Here is a 13866-nt window from a genome sequence, read left to right on the forward strand (position 1 = left end):
GGTGAAGCCTGCAGGTGCAAGGTGGGGGCAGAGCCTAGGCACGTGGGGAAGGCAGGCGGTTGGTGGGGGAGGCCTCTCTTAGGTAGACATTTGCTTTTCATTGTAAGAGAATTTTAGAGATGGGGAGTGTTTTTAAACGTTAGAAGATTTTTATCTTCTTGAAGCAGCACAAATCATCTGAGGACCGTGGTATTACGAGAAAACAGCATAACCAAAGTGAAAACATTCAAGTGAGGTAAAAAGTTTTGGTGGCCTTTTAAAATAAAAAATACAGTCAGTCAAGCATTTTGTCATGTCTTTAGAGAACTAGTCGAGGAAGGATACGCTTCTGTGCTGTTCATCACAGTGGCCTGGACTTTTTTTTTTTTTTTTTTTTAATTTTTTTTTTTCAACGTTTATTTATTTTTGGGACAGAGAGAGACAGAGCATGAACGGGGGAGGGACAGAGAGAGAGGGAGACACAGAATCGGAAACAGGATCCAGGCTCTGAGCCATCAGCCCAGAGCCTGACGCGGGGCTCGAACTCACGGACCGTGAGATCGTGACCTGGCCAAAGTCGGACGCTTAACCGACTGCGCCACCCAGGCGCCCCTATGGACTTTTTGGCATTTGAAACTGTGTTGGAGTTCATGCTGTGTAGGGCGCGTGCTGCTTGGTGGGCTTCACGGAATCCAGCAAAGGGCCCATCCAAACTAGCTCACCTTCAGGGTAAGCCTCTCTGTAGAATTGTAACAGAGGCTGTGAGGGACTTCTTCGAGGTCCATTTCCTCTAACGCATTTCTGTTTCACAGACTTTCTTTGGAAAAGAAAAGTGAGCAAATGTTGCGAAGGAGAGCTCACAGCTGCTTCTTAGATTTTTGAAGAGCACGTTCTTTTCTGCCTGGGGCAGGAAGTGGGGCCCTTGGAACTGTGCGAAACTGTGTGCAGGAGGAGGAGGAGGAGGAGGAGGAGGAGGAGGAGGAGGAGGAGGAGGAGGAGGACCGCCAAAGGAAGAAGTGGTGCTGGCTGTTCACCTCTGGGAGCCTGACCAACATGAGACTTCAGGCTCTTTCTAGCAGAGGAATACCCCCATTCACCGCCCCCCCCCCCCGTCCACTTTCCACCCACTCACGCCCCCCACCCCCCATCCACTCTCCCACTCACTCTCCTCCCCACCCCTCCATCCCCCCCCGCTCGCCATCCATTCCAGCAGCCACCAACTCCCCCATTTATCCATCCATCAGATACTCATTACCTATTATATACCAGAATGACTAGTCTGGAAACTTGGGTATGTCCATGAATAGAGCACAAAAAATCCAGGACATTTTCATGATCCCCAAAAGAAACCTTATACCATCAGTAGTCACTCACATTTTCTCCTCCCCTTAACCCCTGGCAGTTAGTTAGGCATCTGTGTTCTGTCTCTGTAGATTTGTGTATTCTGGACTTCTAGACTTTTCATATAAATGGAATCATACAGTATGTGATCTTCTGTGCACCCATACTTGGAGAGTTTCTTTAATTAATTAATTTTTTTTTTTAGAGAGGTTAAATAATGGATTACTAAGGGTTTCCTATCTATAGTGATTTTGTTAGTACTTGTATACTTTACAGATGATCATCAACTTTTAAAAATGTTTATTACTTTCAAGGTAGAGCATGAGTGGGGGAAGGCAGAGAGAGAGAGAGGCAGGGACAGAGCATCTGAAACCGGCTCTGTGGGACAGCAGAAAGCCCAGTGTGGGTCTTTAACTCACAAACCGTGAGATCATGACCTGAGCCGAAGTCAGATACAACTGACTGCGCCATCCAGGCGCCCCAAGATGAATGTCAATTAAAAAAACTTTCATACTGGGGTGCCTGGGTGGCTTGGTCGGTTAAGCGTCCGACTTCGGCTCAGGTCACGATCTCACGGTCCGTGAGTTCGAGCCCCGCGTCGGGCTCTGTGCGGACAGCTCAGAGCCTGGAGCCCATTTCGGATTCTGTGTCTCCCTCTCTCTCTGCCCCTCCCCTGTTCATGCTCTGTCTCTCTCTGTCTCAAAAATAAATAAACGTTAAAAACAAAACAAAACAAAACAAAAAAAAAACAAAACTTTCATACTAAGTTTAGGAAAGAAATGGAAATATACCAGTTGTTTACTTAGTTATTCTGAATTGCTGGATTGACTGTGATTTTTGTTATGTTAAAAAAAAATTTTTAATGAGCATATATTAGTTTTATGGTAAACAAATTAACAGCAACCCTTATTTATCTGCATTTCAATTCATGTGATTAATGCTCATTAGTTTTTTTTAAATTACAGTAAAAACCTGAAGGGAAGATGACCCCAGGTGGAGGTGATACTCTGAAAACAGAGCTAATAAAACAGCTGCATCATATACTTGTAATCAGTATGAAGTAAGGGTACCAGCCCTGCAGTGCTTGGGGCCAGGCCGCACCCCTCCCACACTTGGCTGCACTTGGTCCTTTCCCTACCCCCTTGTCCTTCTCTTACCATCTCCATCCCATGCTCTGTCCTTTGTCCCTCCCATCAACAAAGCTCCATTAGCGCGTGCTGCATACCAGACATAGTAGCAGGTCCCCAAGACCCTTCCAGACCTGTAAGGTCAGACTGTCTGTACTAACACCAGGGAGGACATCGTTGGCTTTTCCCACCCCGGTCTGTCAGGAGGCTAGAGGGCACACTTCTAGAGGCTGGCTACATGATGCAGGGCATGTGAGCCTTAAGCTAGAAGAGATATTTGCAGACTTGTAAAAAAATGACACATACACTCTCTCTTCTTCTTCTTTTTTTTAAGTAGGCTTCATGCCCATCTTGGGGCCCACTGCGGGGCCCTTGGGGCCCAACGCAGGGCTTGACCTCATCACCCTGAGATCAAGACATGAGCTGAGATCAAGAGTCATATGCTTAACTGACTGAGCCTCTCCTCTCTCTCTTTTGAAAAGTAGTTACTTTTTATAAAAATATTTTATGTTAGCATGTAATGTGTTATTATTTTTAAAGGAAGGGACAGTGATTTTAAGATTTTCTCTATTTTGGTTTGTAAATATCAATAGCCGTGATCCATAGGATCAAAATCTCTTTGGGATGCTTAGTACTCTCTAGAGTATAACATGGTCCTGGGATTGGAATGCTTGAGAACTACTGTTTTATTGTACACTGAAGGGCTTGGTAGCCCAGCAATGGAAAAAAAAAACCTCCGACAAAATTCCTGTTTCTCCTAGAGCGTGCATTCTGATGGGCGATAAATTCCACCTTTTTTTGGTCATATGCTTCCAAACATTCAACTCTTGGTTTACTTTCTTTATCATGCTCAGTCTTTTTGACAAAATAGGGATTTTGAATGAAATTCAGCTATAAATGTGTTTGTTTTCCCATGTTATTTCAATCCTGTTACAGAGCAGTATTGTAGAAAGATTTTTTTTTAATCACCAATATGATTAGGAATGTGGTCTTTTTCCAAGAATCTTTCTGATTAGAAGGGAAATTTATTAATATTTATTTCTGTGGCTTTCTTCCCATAGCCTGCACTTATTCTTTTAACCACCAGATGGTGCCTTTGTTCTAATAAAGCTAGAATGCTAACTCCACTGGGGATTTTCTAAACATTTTTACAGGGACGGTGCGTCGCAAAGGCACATCTTCCTTTCAGGCTAGTACAGTTCCGCTTTGTAGAATGATATCCTTGAGAGTATAAGAAGTCATCTGTTGTGTATGTGCTCATACTGGGGTATTCTTTGGTGACCAGTAGATACCCACTGTACCTTCCTGGGTTTGTGGTCTCCCACCTCTGTCTTCTGCTACTTTTATGTTCCTGATATTTCAGCTAGGATTGTTGCTTGAGTTACTCTTCCGATCTGAAAAGAGGAATGGGCTTCTCCTTTTTCTTGGTATATAAACTCTGTCCAGTCTTATTTTTACCTCCTGCATTCTTCAGAAGAGAAGGTTGCCCTCAGAGGGGAGGTGCCCTGTGTAAGGTGCACTGTAATTGTGGGAGGGCTGGAGCCAGTGTTGAGCTCTGGCTCTGAGGATGTGCCCAGAAGTCGTGGTCAGTTACTGCTGGCCGGTGCTCTGACTGTGCCACATGGCCTCACAGTGCTGAGAAGTGGAATGCCCGACTAAAAATTAAACTGGGTGGCTGTTTCCGTAGGGGCTAAGGGCTGATGAGCTTCAGAACCTGGAAGAGGTGCAGGTCCTGCCTTCGGGGAGTCTGTGTTAGAAATTGCCAGATTTTTTTCAGTATATTAAAAACTTTTTCCTCACATCAAAAAATTTGAAGGCTGTTGTCATGGTAGTAATTGTGGAAAGTATGTACTAATTGAGAGAACAGAAAGTAACAAAATTACGGTCAATCTAGTAATGCTACCTACATGAAAAAATAGCTTGTATATGTGGTAATGTACTATTTGCTTGGCCCACGGCCAATCCTGGGAGGGCCTGCAAATTTGTGGGTCCTTCCTGGTAACTCCATTGTTCTTAGGAGCCTGCAGTTGAAGCCGGTGATCTAGGGCAGACCAGTGTTTTGCCCTGGAATAAAGCACACAGTCTGACTCACCCAGAGGGCTGAGGTGGGTGGTGACCAGTTACAGCTGCTCTGTCCCCTCTCTCTGATGTATAATGAGAGGAAATGGGTGATAGAGAGGTGCCCGGGACTGCAAGGGAGAATTTCTAAAACACAAAGATATGGGCCTTAGTCCTGGAGCACAAAGAGCACAGAGGGACAACAGCACCTGCCATTTGGTAGATAGACACTTAATGAAAGCTGTACACCTGTAACCTGAATAAACCCCAGGGCTTCATCAGGACTGGTCTCCATGCGACCATACTTTAAGAAGCAAATTCTAGGGGCCAACAGAAGTTAAACAGGATTTACTGACATCTATCAAGGAATGTTAAAACTTATTATTTTATTTTTTTTATTTAAGAGAGAGAGGATCCTTGGGGAAGGGGCAGAGGGAGAGAGAGAATCCCCAGCAGATTCTATGCTCAGTGTGGAGCCCAGTGTGGGGCTTGATCCCGCAACTCTGGGATCACGACCTGAGCCAAAATCAAGAGTCGGTCGCTCAACCATACCAGTCCCCCGGGTGTCCTGTACCAAGGGATGTTAAGATGATAGACATTAAAGCCCATAGTGGGTTCTCCAGCTCCCCTCACTTCTTCCAGCGCTCCACACTGTGGTCCGTCCAGCTCACTCCAACCCAGCACATGTCCTCGAACACTTGGCTTTCAACTCTGGAGCTTTCCTTTTGTGCTCTTTATTCTTGTGTCCAATCTTGAAGTGCACGTCCAGATGCACTTGGGGGCGTGCTGTGCGTTACTTTGTGCAGTCTTCCTGCCATCACATGACTTGTCTCTTGATGTCATAGGCCTGCATTGTATACTTAATCATCATTTTTATTTATTTAAAAAAAAAAATTTTTTTTTTTTTTTTAACGTTTATTTATTTTTGAGACAGAGAGAGACAGAGCATGAACAGGGGAGGGTCAGAGAGAGGGAGACACAGAATCTGAAACAGGCTCCAGGCTCCGAGCTGTCAGCACAGAGCCCGATGCGGGGCTCGAACTCACGGACCGCGAGATCATGACCTGAGCCGAAGTCGGCCGCTCAACCGACTGAGCCACCCAGGCGCCCCACTTAATCATCATTTTTAATGCTTATTTATTTCTGAGACAGAGCATGAGCGGGGGAGGGGCAGAGAGAGAGGGAGACACAGAATCCGAAGCAGGCTCCAGGCTCAACCGACTTAATCATCAACCCCTTAATCATCGTTTAAAGTGTGTTCTTTATGGGGTGCCTGGGTGGCTCAGTCGGTTGAGCGACTGACTTCGGCTCAGGTCATGATCTCACGGTTTGTGAGTTCGAGCCCCGCGTCGGGCTCTGTGCTGACAGCTCGGAGCCTGGAGCCTGCTTCGGATTCTGTGTCTCCCTCTCTCTCTGCCCCTCCCCCGCTCATGCTCTGTCTCTGTCTCAGAAATAAATAAAAACATTTAAAAAAAAAATGTGTTCTTCAGAAAGTCCGGGAATATGTGTTACGTGCCAGGTACTCTGCTAGATGCTGGGTTGCAAAGATGAGTAAATCCGAGCCCATGCTGCTCAGGGGCCCCTTCCTGCTGAGATAGAGGTGCTTAGGGAGTCTCAGTGCAGCATGTGATCAGCCGGATGAACCCTGGGGGCTTTGCCTGGCTGAGTGGCAGAGTTTTATCTTGGAGGATGAAAGCTGGGGGGTGGACCAAGGCAGTGACGGAGACTCAAGGGCTCTGTTCAAGCCACCGTCAGTAGCTTGATGCGTCAGCACTTCCATATGTTTGGCAGGCTCTTTTGGTGCCTAAAAATTGTTGGGCTGGGTTAGGGGTTAGCAAACTTCCTGGAAAGGGCCAGGTGTGCAGGCCACACCTGGCTTTTAATGCATATTCTTTTTTATATTTATAACTAAAAAAATATAGTTTTTAGTTCGTGGGAAGTACGGAAATAGGCTTGGGCTCGATTTGGCCAGTGGACCCCTGGCCTAGAGTGCCAAAGCACCTCTGTGCTGTGCTGGGAGGTGCGAGCCAGAGCCCATGCGAGGTGGGAAACACTGGGTGTTTTCAGATTGTGGTGAGGTCACAACTCTAGAAAGATAATTCTAACTGCAGAATAGATGTACTAAGTGGGAAAGGACAGAGATTGAAGGCAGAAAAATGAGTAGACCATTTTCTTTTTATTGGTGACTTTCGGGATGATGTGATTTACAGTAAGAAGGTGGTGGTGGGATCTGGTGGAAAATGTAGGAAGCACACAGCATGGTGAGTGCATGAAGAGGGGAGCTTCACTGGAGACGTGCACGGTTAGTATCCGTGATGCTTGTAATAGCTAAGCAGTCGGCTGTAGCCATGTGATACACCATTGCATGTCTTGCATATGATGTTATAGAGAGAGACCTCTATCATCAGGTTCAATGACAGAATGGATTAAAAATAAGTATATTATTTTGTTAACGTAAAAAGCTGTAAGTGATACACTAAGGTGTTTACTATTGGCGGTAGGCTTAGGGGTAACTGTTACCTTTTCTTACTTGTGTTAGACACCCCCTCTGCCTGCTGTCACTGCCCTGCATTGGCTAGAGCCCCCAGTGCATTGTGCAGATCATGAAAGAATTTTGTCAGATTTTTAAAATTTTGTTATTTTATTATTTTTAAAATTTTTATTTATTTTTTGAATTTGCATCTGAGTTAGTTAGCATATAGTGCAACAGTGATTTCAGGAGTAGATTCCTTAATGTCCCTTGTCCATTTAGCCCATTCCCCCCCCCCCCCCACAACCCCTCCAGTAATCCTCTGTTTGTTCTGTTTAAGAGTCTCTTAACGTTTTGTCCCCCTCCCTGTTTTTATATTATTTTTGCTTCCCTTCCCTTAATGTTCATCTGTTTTGTATCTTAAAGTCCTCATGTGAGTAAAATCCTATGATATTTGTCTTTCTCTAATTTCGCTCAGCATAATACCCTCTACTTTCATCCATGTAGTTGAGAATGGCAAGATTTCATTCTTTTTGATTGCCTTGTACTACTCCATTGTGTATGCATATCACATCTTTATCCATTCATCTGTTGATGGACATTTGGGCTCTTTCCATACTTTGGCTATTGCTGATAGTGCTGCTGTAAACATGGGGGTGCACGTGCCCCTTCGAAACAGTATACCTGTATCCCTTGGATAAATGCCTAGTAGTGCAATTGCTGGGTCGTAGGGTAGTTCTATTTTTAGTTTTTTGAGGAACCTCCAGACTGTTTTCCAGAGTGGCTGCACCAGCTTGCATTGCCACCAACAGTGCAAAAGAGATCCTCTTTCTCCACATCCTCGCCAACATCTGTTGTTGCCTGAGTTGTTAATGTGAGCCATTCTGACAGGTGTGAGGTGGTATCTCCTTGTGGTTTTGATGTGTATTTCCCTGATGATGAGTGATGTCGAGCATTTTTTCATGTCTGTTCGCCATCTTTGGAGAAGTGTCTATGCATGTCTTTTGCCCATTTCTTCACTGGATTATTTGTTTTTTGGGTGTTGAGTTTGATAAGTTCTTTATAGATTTTGGATGCTAACCCTTTACCTGATACGTCATTTACAAATATCTTCTCTCATTCCATCGGTTGCCTTTTAGTTTTGCTGATTGTTTCCTTCGCTGTGCAGAAGCTTTTTATTTTGGTGAGGTCCCAGTGGTTCATTTTTGCTTTTGTTTCCCTTGCCTTTGGAGACGTGTTGAGTAAGAAGTTGCTGCAGCTGAGGTCAGAGAGGCTTTTGCCTGCTTTCTCCTCAAGGACTTTGATGGCTTCCTGTCTTATGTTAAGGTCTTTCATCCATTTTGAGTTTATTTTTGTGTCTGGTGTAAGCAAGTGGTCCAGGTTCATTTTTCTGCATGTTGCTGTCCAGTTTTCCCAGCACCACTTGCTGAGGAGACTGTCTTTATTCCATTGGATATTTGTTCCTGCTTTGTCAAAGATTAGTTGGCCATATGTTTCTGGGTCCATTTCTGGGTTCTCTATTCTGTTCCATCGATCTGAGTGTCTGTTGTTGTGCCAGTACCATACTGTCTTGATGATTACAGCTTTGTAATACAGCTTGAAGTCAGTGTCAGATGTGTTTTTTTTTTTTTTTTTTTTTTTTTTTTCATCTGTTGAGATGATCATTATGGGTTTTTTGTGTTTTGGTTTTTTTTTTTTTAATCATTGTGGTTTTTGTCCTATATTCTGTTAATAATTGTTGCATTGATTTTCAGATGTTAAACCAACCTTGCATTCTTTTTTTTTGTAATTAAAAAAAAATTTTTTTTTTAATGTTTATTATTTGAGAAAGAGACAGAGAGCAAGCAGGGGAGGGGCAGAGAGAGAGGGAGACACAGAATCGAAAGCAGGCTCCAGGCTCTGAGCTGCCAGCACAGAGCCCGACGCAGGGCTCAAACCCACAGACTGCGAGATCATGACCTGAGTTGAAGTTGGCCGCCCAACCGACTGAGCCACCCAGCCGCCCCCCAACCTTGTGTTCTTGGGGTAGATCTCACATGGTCATGGATGTGTAATTATGTTTACATGTTGCTGGGTTCATTTCCTGTTTTGTTAAGGGTTATTGCATCCTTGTGAGAAGATTGGTCTGTGTTTTTAGATTGCATCCTTGTGAGAAGACTGGTCTGCGTTTTTAGGAAATCTATGGCATACTTGCTTGCTGTGTGATCTCGCTGCTATGGGGGAGCTAGGGAACTCCTCCCCTTCTCCAGCCCTTGGTCACATTCAGGGCCAAGCATCTGCCTGTATGTGCATCTGTTGGCAACTTGGGAATGCCTGTTTCACTTTTTTGCCTGTTACTTTGTTGGTGGTCTCTGTCTTTACAAAATTGATTTGGAGTTACTATTTATCTGTTCCTTCTTGGGTTAAGAGTATATTAAAGGTACTAAGCCCATACACTGCATATATTTTTTTGAATACACATACACATGTGCGAGTGAGAGAGAGGGAGAGAGAGAATCCCAAGCAGGCTCTGCAATGTCAGTACAGAGCCCTAAATGGGGCTCAATCCCATGAACTATGAGATCATGACCTGAGCTGAAATAAAGAGTTGGTTGCTTAACCGACTGATCCATCCAGGACCAGCACCCCTCACCCCTTTTTTTTCCAGGCTTTTAGAGTTATTTCTTTATTTTGTCACATAAGTGCTTAAAATATTTTGGTAGTTAAATCTGTAAAGCTTTTCTTTTGTGATTCCTGGTCGTGGAGTTAGTTAGGCTTAGAATCAGGGGTTCCTCACTTCAGGGTCACCAAGGATTTCTCCTAGTGCTTGTACAGTTGTGCTGCACTATATGTTATCCCTGCACCCATTGATTCATGTTTGTGATGGCCTTTCTCCCATGGCCAGCCGGTGGCCTCAGTGACCATTTTGTTAATTATCCCCTCTTCTACTGATTTGAAATGCCCTCACCTTGTACTATGTTCTTATTTGTATATGTGACTGTTTCTAGTCTCTTTTACACATATTTAAGGAAAACTGTAAGAATTTTCATAGGCAGTGATAGATTTTCTTTCACAGAGTCATGCCATGACTAATGAATATAATTATGCTACTTGTGGAGGTTGTTGTTGCTTATGCTGTTAGAAACCTCAAGCTGATCGCCTTTTACATATATAGATGTATCAGAAGAAATAGTCCATTAAGAAAGGTCAAAACTGCACTGTTCACATTCAGCATGAAATGCCACTGTTTTTAATTAGTACTATTTTGCCATTACAAGATTATTGTTGAGGCACCTGCGTGGCTCAGTCGGTTAAGTGTCCAACTTCAGCTTAGGTCATGATCTCATGGTTTGTGAGTTCAAGCCCACGTCAGGGTCTATGCTGACAGCTCAGAGCCTGGAGCCTGCTTCAGATTCTGTGTCTCCCTCTCTCTCTGCCCCTCCTGCACTCATGCTGTGTCTCTCTCAAAAATAAATAAACAATAAAAAATGTTAAAAAAAAAAGATTATTGTTCATCAGGTTTTCTTAGCAGCCATGGTCGATGATAATTAGAAGCTAGCATGGCGACTTAACAGAGAGCCCTCAGTCTGAGGGACACACGGAATTCAGTCTTTTCAGTCACAGACACACTATGGTTTCATTGTTTCTGCCATATGTGTAACCAGCACTGTAGTATGCAGGGGTCCAACTGAAATCCTCAGAACTGTACTCATCCTTAAGCTCCAGGATTTTGCTAAAATTTTGTAGTATCTATATTGCACATCTTACAAATTCTTTGTCCAAAAATTATTTGTCTTCTGTCTGACTTAATATATTATGGATATGAAACAGCACAAAGTACTTCTGCTTACATTCCTCCATTATTGGTGGCAGTAAAAATGTTGACTTTTCCTCCAGAAATTCAGGATCGTCCACTACCCCCAGTATTTCCTACTTTCCAAGTTGTAGCCCCAGTGTCCCTGGGAAGCCTCTGTGTCACCCCTCAAGATTCAGCCTCGAAGCAAGTGGATCCACTGTGTTGGAGGCACTCATTCTGTTTTTCCCTATAAGATTTGGACCAACCAGATCTGACTTTCGTCCTGACCCCATGACCACTAAGGCATGTGGATAGTGAGACATTTTGCTCATCCAAGTTTGGGGCGTGAGAGTGAGCCCTGGGATTGGTGTGTGTTTATGCTAACCCCTGTTTTAATGCTACAGGAAGCTGTTGAAACAGTAAAAATCATTTTCCTTTACAGTAGTCACTGGGCTTGGGATTTATTAAATGCTTTAAAATCTTTGTTTTAATTTTTTTTTTTTTAATTAGAGAGAGAGAGAGAGAGAAGGAGAGCGGAGGAGGGGCAGAAAAAGAGGGGGACAGAGGATCTGAAGTGGGCTCTGCGTTGACAGCAGACAGCCTGATGTGGGGCTTGAACTCACAAACCGTGAGATCATGACCTGAGCTGAAATTGGACGCTTAACCGACTGAGCCACCCAGAAGCCCTTAAATACTTTAAAATCTTAAAAAGTTAAAAATTTCAAGTGAACTGGTTTTTCCTAATACCAGCTTTTTTTGTGTTTTGTGAGGAAATAATGGTTTATTTTGTTCTTGATTGAAAATTTGTGTCTAAGGAGTCATGATATTTTTCTCTATTTAGAAATTTGCTTTTATCCATTTCTAGTTAGTCTGTGGTGGCAGATGTCTTCCTACCACCCAGTTTTAGCTCCCTGGGGGGCTTTGCCGGTCACGGGCTGTGCTCCTTAATAACTAGGTGGCACGCAAGGGAAACTTCAGGGCCTCAATTTGCGTCAGTGGAGAAAGAGATGGAACCAGGTAGCAGAAATCAACTTCAATGAGCTTCAACAAAAGAAGGGGATGCTGGGTGCCTGGGTGGCTTAGTTGGTCAAGTGTCCAATTTGATTTCAGCCCAGGTCATGATCTCATGATTTGTGGGTTCGAGCCCCCATTGGGCTCTGTGCTGACAGTGTGGAGCCTGCTTAGGATATTCTCTCTCTCTCTCTCTCTCTCTCTCTCTCTCTCTCTCTCTCTCCTCTCTCTCTCCTCTCTCTCTCTCTCTGTCCCCCTCCCCTGTTTGTGCGCTCTCTCTCTCTCTCAAAAATAAATAAAAGCATTACAAAAATTTAAAAAAGGGGGGGTGCATTGCCTCACATAACCAGGAACTTGGAGGGGAGGTTAGGGTGTCCTTGTGCTGAGAACCCTGCAAGCCACCTTTATGGGGATGCTCCGTTGAGGTCTCCAGATCCCATGGCTGGAGGGGGAGTTGTAGTCCAAAGGATGGCTACCCTACATGGTTGATCCCCCCCCCCCCACTAGTGCACTGGCAGTTTAATTTAGTTCATGGTGCTAACAGAAGTAACAGTCACCGTGAAGGCAGACCCTCTCCTCACCCTCACCTCTGAGTTCTTGTTTTCCCGTGCTGTTTTTCTTCTCTCAGTTTTACCACTTGATACAGTTCTAGTGATGAGCATAAACACCGGAATCATGCTTCCTTCCCATAGGGCCCCTCTTGATGTGGACTAGTGAGCTCATTGTTGACAGGCATTCCTATTGCACAGACTTTATTTATTTACTTATTTGTTTTGAGAGAGAGAGAGAAGGTGCAAGTGAGCGAGGGGCGGCGAAGGGGGTGGGAAAGAGAGAATCCCATGAGGGGCAGAGAGAGAGAGAGAGAAGGAGAGAGAGAGAAGCAGAGCTTTCCTGGAGCAAGACTTGAACTCACGAACTGTGAGATCATGACCTGAGCCGAAGTCAGATGTTTAACTGACTGAGCCACCCAGGCGCCCCTTAGAGACTTTATTAAAGGGAGGTCAGGAAAGCTGCTACTGTGGGCCACGAGTGGGAACATAGAACATTCTGCAATAATTTGAATCGTTGTCAAAATAGCATGTATGGAGAAGAGACAGTCCCTATAGGAAGAGCCTGATGTTCCTTTCACGTGCAGGTACAGTAAGGCCATATAGCTGTGCGCGAGCATGCATGTGGAGCTCCAGGGTAGAAGGGATGTTGTGGCTAATGGCACACTACATAGGTGACTTGTTGGTAGTGTGACCTATTCTGTTAGAGTTTGGACTTCAGAAAAACAGTTGTTCGTGTAAATCAGAGTTGTGTAGTGCTTGGTGGCATTACCATAGCTGCTGGTAGGAGAGTTAGCTGGCTTGGAAAACAGCGGAGGTTCGTGTGCCTTTGTGCTTCCGTCACTTAGGGTGTTAGGAATCAACTCGGTAGCTCCTTAATTGGTCTACAAACAGTAACATTCAGTGATGTGAGCCTTGAGGTTGGCTGGCAGGAAGGGCATCTGATCACTTCAGTGCTTCATGTCTTCTCTGACTTGGCTCTGTTGGCAGCTCCTTAGGTGTGTAGACCCCGCCTGCTAAGACCTGTTCTGTGTCTGGGACAGACAGGGCCATGCAGCCAGGCCTCACATTGCTGGTTTCTCGGTAAAGTGGGGTTGGGCCAGGGGAAAGGTTCCTTTCTCTTACAGTTGAGATTGAACCCTAGATTTACCACAAACAGACATGAGAAGGATAGGGAGTTGTTTTCCAAAATGTTTTTAGTGTTTGAGTCTTAAGAAGGAAAAAAACACCCCCTCTGTTTAAGAGCCCCGCTGAGACATTTAGCACATCATTTGTGTAAGGGAAAGTATAGCTTTAATTTCTAGCTCTGTCCCTTTTCTTTTTTCTTTTCTTTTCTTTTCTTTTCTTTTCTTTTCTTTTCTTTTCTTTCGTCCTTTCTTTTACGGCATTCTTGGAGAAATTTATGGGGAACTACATGCAAAGGAGTGTATTAAGTGAAGGTGTTCACTTCAAGGCTGTTTATGATGCTGAGATGTCATAGATGCCCTGTGTGTCTCTTAGTTGGGTCCTGTGTGCGGGGAGAGCTCAGTGCATGCTAAGGATCTGCTGCTGCAGCCT

At 44.4% G+C, this 13866-nt stretch overlaps 1 protein-coding gene across 5 annotated transcripts in view; it reads left to right on the top strand.

The window, feature by feature from the left end:
• Positions 1–13866, top strand: part of EHMT1 (euchromatic histone lysine methyltransferase 1) — a 153079-nt gene that overhangs the window by 34957 nt on the left and 104256 nt on the right. The gene's annotated exons all lie outside the window — the stretch shown is intronic.

This window comes from Panthera leo, chromosome D4, assembly GCF_018350215.1.
Source record: "Panthera leo isolate Ple1 chromosome D4, P.leo_Ple1_pat1.1, whole genome shotgun sequence".
Taxonomy (NCBI): Eukaryota; Metazoa; Chordata; class Mammalia; order Carnivora; family Felidae; genus Panthera; species Panthera leo.